Raw genomic sequence first — 5849 nt, 5'->3', positions numbered from 1 at the left:
CTTCAGTTTAAGATTTTGTTACTGGTGATTAAGTTGCAAAGTCCTAACCTTTCACTGCTAAGTAGCTCTCAAGGGTGGATCTTATTTAAAATTTTTTTTTTTTTTCAGAGAGGAAGGAAGGAGAGAGAGATAGAAACATCAATGATGAGAGAGAATCATTGATCGGCTGCCTCCTGCACGCCCCACACAGGGGATCAAGCCCGCAACCCTGGCCTGTGTCCTGACCAGGAATTGAACCATAACCTCCTGGTTCAAAGGTCCCATGCTCATGCCGGCTGAGCTCAAGGGTGGATCTTAATGTTTCAGAAGACTTTAGCCTACCAGACAAATATCATTTATTAATTACTTCCATTTCCCATAAGACAACCAGGCCTACTGCACTGAGTTGATGGGACTCCAGACAAAAACAAAGGAACGGTAGTAGCCCAAAAAGACAGTTTTTATGCGGCTTCTTTGAGATGGAGAGAACAGCTCTCAGTTCTTTTTGGAGGTTAGCAGAAGTCCTGGACCACCACTGGAAATCCCTGCTCCAACCTTGTATGTTAGAATGCTTGAGTGTCTGGTATTTAGAGAGCGCCATGTGATGGCTGAGGGAGCTGCAACAGCAGAGAGGGGCACCAGAGGAGACGAGAGAGAGGAAGGGATGGCAGGAGAGAGACAGCGAGGGAGAGAGAGAGCCGTTCTGGGTGTTCTCTGCCTTGAGGATGATGCCTGTAGCTTTTAGCCAATTGATGGAATTAGAGCCTGTTTCAGTTCAGTCCTGAAGGCAGTGTGGGAGGGAGGATTCAGAAGAGGGTCACATTCAGATTTCAATTCCTGTCTTTCCTCTCTACCTGCATAATTTCTGCATCTCGTGGAATTAAATAGTTATTTCGCAGGATTGTCCCATCTGAGATAGAATATGTTAAAAAGAATTTCTGGCTTAGCAGGTGTTGAATAAAGGCCATTTATTAAAAGTCTTGAGAACTACCATTTTGTATTGGTTTAAGAACCTCAGAATTAGACAACTTGCATAATTCACACTTTCTTATGAATTTCAAGTCTGTTATCTCTGAGAAGTCATCATTGAAATAAACTAGAAAGACCTCAGATATTTTTAGTAGATGATAGTGGTCAGCCAAACAAGGGGAAAGATGGACTGGCTAGAAATAAAGAGAGATCAATTTTAATAGCACAAAACAGTAAGCTAACTACAGAAAAGGGGAGGAGGAACAGAAGAACACCGGAAAGGTACAAAATAGAAATCCTTGAAAGAATCCTTCCCCACCTTCCCGGCCTTAAATCTCTGATCTGTCTGTTGCCTCTATTTCTCCAAGTTGGGAAGAACACTGACATTTTGGGAGCGGTTCCCTCCAGCCCCACCCCTGCTCTTCTCCTTTGGTTATATGTCACTCCGCTTCCTGCCCCTTTACAACTCCCCCCTACCCCCATCCTGGTGCACCTACATATCTGTGCAGGCTCTGGGCCTAAATACTGCTGGGTGTCTGGCTCACACCTCTTTCTACCCATCTTTGGTGGTCTGCACATGTGCCCCTCTCACGCTTGGAGCCAAGAAGTGTGTGTTGGAATGGGGTCTGGGGCAGGTTGAATGACAGGGTGGAATGGTTATCTGCAGGAGCCCAAATCTTCCCACAGAGGCAAATCAGTATACATTGAAAACATGTATTTTAATCCCAAACATTGTTTCAGCTCATGTTAAAGGAAGGTATACGAGTTTATTATTATTTTCTTTTGCTTGCTTGCTTTCTTTTATATATTTTTATTGATTTCAGAGAGGAAGGGAGAGGGAGACAGAGATAGAAACATCAATGATGAGAGTGAATCATCAATCGGCTGCCTCCTGCACTCCTGCACATCCCTACTAGGGATCAAGCCTGCAACCTGGGCATGTGTCCTGACTGGGAATTGAACCATGACGTCCTCGTTCATAGATCGACACTCAACCACTGAGCCACGCTGGCTGGGTAAGAGTTTATATTATTTAGAGTCAAAGGGAATTATGAGCTTTAAAGTTTGAGAATCACTGGTCAATAGAGTCAGAAGTGTCTCCCATTACCCACTAATTTCAATCACCACCGGTACCCACGTATATGTGTACAGAAGTGAGTCAGCAGCCACCCGAGGCTGTGTGACTCCAACGTGAGTAAGTGGTGTTCCTCGCTGGGAGCAGGGTTGGAAGTGGGAGAAGAGGAAGCTGAAGACTGGTCTGGCCCTTTCCTGGAAGAGTCTGGTTCTGAGTCACAGCCCCTGTAGATTTCCGCCTCTGCTGCTGACAGAAATGACGTTAGCCAGAACTGTTTTTCTCCTGCTTCTTTCTAAAAGAGTTTTAAAAACCATGTACTCACTTACATATTTTAAAGTTGACATCTAACATTTTTCATTGCATTTCAGGATTACCCCAAATGTCTTCAGACCCCCAGACTTCTCTTGGCCTTGCCCTTTGTCTCCTGGTGAACTCATATTTCCCCCCTTCAAATCTCAGTGCAACCCCCTCTTTCAGGGTGCCTTCCCCACCCTCTGATGGCCTTGCGGGCTTTTTGCTATCTCCATGCTGTGCTCTTACTGCATTTCTGTACGTTTGCTCTTACATATTTGTTTGTCTTTCCAATTAACCAGGGCTCCTTGAGGGCTAGGACTAGGTGTATCAGAGAATATACATGCCCAGTGTCTAATTCGAGGTGTGGATGGAGTAGGTGCTCAGACGAAGATTGTTGAATTGAATGTCATGCCATTTGGAGAAACTTAAGAGTGAAAAAAGATGATAAGCATACTCCCGGTTTTGGACATAAATGGGGTTGGGAGGTGGTAAGAAGTGTCCATGGATACTTTTCTCTGTCTTGTTATCTTCTGGTGCATGAACAGAAGTGAGTGGTTGTCCTTGAATCGCTCTATGTGCCTCCAGGTGCGTGACCCTCTTGAGCAGCGGTTCTCAACCTGTGGGTCGCGACCCCTTTGGGGGTCGAACAACCCTTTCACAGGGGTCGCCTAAGACCATCGGAAAACACATATATAATTACATATTGTTTTTGTGATTAATCACTATACTTTAATTATGTTCAATTTGTAACAATGAAATTGGGGGTCACCACAACATGAGGAACTGTATTTGTGACATTAGGAAGGTTGAGAACCACTGCTCTTGAGGATCATCAGCTCATTCCACAAGTCTGTGACTAGAGGCTCTGAGTGTTCAGGGTGCTGAGGAGGGGACAGAGGCTCTGGGCACAAGCTGTCGAACACAGCTGGGGTCACATAGGTAGAATCTACATCTGCCCAGGGGTGTAGGGGGCAGCTTCTGCGATTACCCTGACAGCTGAGATGAAAGAATCAGTCAGTGGACAGCCATCCTCCTCCAAACAATGCTGGGCTGATACATTCTCTGCTCTGTTGCCAAGGGGAGGGAGCAGCAATAGGCTGACCTATGAAACCTTCTGGCTTGGACTTAGGAGGATCTGGACTGACTCTTCTGAGTGAGTTCATCTTATCAGGGTTTTATCCAAGCAAGCCCCTAACCAGGTCCTCACAGTCCGTTCAGTGCATTTGATGTGTAACAGTGCTGCTGAAATGGGGTCCACGCTGACCGCATGAGAATGCCTTGGGTGTGTTAAGAATGCAAATCAGAATTCCTGGGTGAGGCCCAGGAAGCTGTATTTTAACAAGTGTCCAGGCGATTATTTTCTCCAGGAAAGTTTGGAGAACACTGCTATACTGAATACACCTCTCTCTCTCTCTCTCTCTCTCTCTCTCTCTCTCTCTCTCACACACACACACACACACACACACACACACACACACACACACACACACCTGCCTTCAGCTCCCTCGGCTGCTAATGCCACTTGGTCCTTTCCCTGCTGTCTCCCTCAGCAGGGCCCTGAGGTTTGTTTTCTCCACTGTGGACCTTGTTCATTTCCTGCTGCTTCCAAGAGGCTGGGAGAGGGTAGAGAGCAAGAATGAAGGCAGAAGGGAGGGGGAAGGGCTAGCTAAGGCAGTGGAGATTTCAAGAATGAAAAGGAACATGCTTAGTGACAATGCTCCTTTGTGAAGAGTAAGCTTTATGTTGATGGAGCTGCAAGTCATTAGCAACCCAGCCACAGGGTGGTGAGCTGACCTGGTCTTTCTCTAGGGCCAGATCGCCCTCTGCTGCCGACAGATAAATAACACTAGGGACTTGGGAACTGTCCAGGAAAGAGGAAGAGTCCCTGGGGCTGGGGTGGAGAGAAGACGTGACCAAGGCCAAGAGGTCACAGAGTCACCACTTCAGGCAGTAGAAGACTCTTCTTAGGATCTGGTTTGCAGGGAAGGAAGAAGTAGCCAGTTCAGTGGGTGTTTCCAGAACCCAGCCCAACAATGGGTTCAGCCAACAACTCCACCAGCTCCCATGAGTCCAAGCTCCCATTTGATTTGGCTCTGCAGCCATGATTTCCCCCTTCTTACTCTTGCCACACCTTGAAAAGAAGGGGTGTTTACAATAGGAAGAGGGATTAAAAAGGGGGGGGGGAATTTTTGGTGTGGAGGCATCCAGGGGCAATTGGTCAAGTCTCAGACTTTTTAAAAATCTAATTTTCAGCCTTGACCAGTTTGGCTCAGGGGATAGAGCGTCGGCCTGTGGACTGAAGGGTCCCGGGTTCATTTCCGATCAAGGGCATGCACCTTGGTTGCGGGCACACCCCCAGTGGGAGGTGTGCAGGAGGCAACTGAATCGATGTTTCTCTCTCATAGATGTTTCTAACTCTCTATCCCTCTCCCTTCCTCTCTGTAAAAAATCAATAAAATATATTTTTAAAAAATCTAATTTTCAGCGTGTTTCTTTTGTCCCCATGAAAGCATTGGGTCTTCCTCTTTCTTCTCTTGCCAGGGAATTCTTACCCCACAGATGTGAGTCAGCGCTTCTTTATTGCCCCATTTTATTGCTCTTGGGAGCGCTGGTTCATGTGGGTCAGGAAGAGAGCAAAGATTTGAGAAGAAAAGCTCAAACACAGCAGTTGCTGCTGCCAGCCTGAGGCAGTGACCCATTTCCTTGTAGTCCTTGCTTCTGCCCCTTCCCAGCTCTGATTGGAGCTGGCCACCAGCGGGCCACACCCCTGCACTCTCACCCTTTGGATTCTTGCAGAGCATAGGATTCCTGGGGAGATACCCTCAGTGTCAGACCTGGAAAATTGCTGAACCTGCCCCAAAGGAGCTAGGCTGGAGTGGAGGAAGGAAGGAGGAGGAGAGGGTGGGAGAAGGGGAGATGAGGAGTGGGGGGAAGATGGGAGTGCAGTGAGACCCTCTGGCTCTTCCCAAACATCCTCATGTACAGAGTAAGTCAATCTATGTGATGCCAAGCCCCACAACCGAAAGAGATACCTTTGAATAAAAATTGGGTTGTTTGGTTGGTTTTGGGTCTACATGAGACCCAATATCTGTATCTCCAGATAACCACATTTGGATAATTTTATCTGTAAGCCCCCAGATATATGCTGGTTATCTATTTCTATTAAAATCAAAGTACTTTAACTCAGCCAATGTGGCTCAGTATTTGAGCATTGACCTATAAACCAGGAGGTCATGGTTCGATTCCTATTCAGGGCACATGCCCAGGTTGCAAGCTCTATCCCCAGTAAAAGAGGATATAGCAGGCAGCCGATCAATGATTCTCTCTCATCACTGATAATTCCATTTTTTTTCTCCCTTCCTCTCTGAAATCAATAAAAATATATTTAAAAATTTCTTGAGAAGTTGTGGTAAAAATATAAGGGTGTCAGACGGAAACATCAAAACATTATAAATGTCATAAATGGGAAAATGATAGATTCTAGAACCTCATACCAGGAAGTAGGATATTGATCACGGGGGGGGGGGGGGGG

This window comes from Myotis lucifugus, unplaced genomic scaffold (assembly GCF_000147115.1).
Source record: "Myotis lucifugus unplaced genomic scaffold, Myoluc2.0 scaffold_101, whole genome shotgun sequence".
Classification (NCBI taxonomy): Eukaryota; Metazoa; Chordata; class Mammalia; order Chiroptera; family Vespertilionidae; genus Myotis; species Myotis lucifugus.
Note: the sequence above shows the minus strand (reverse complement) of the source record.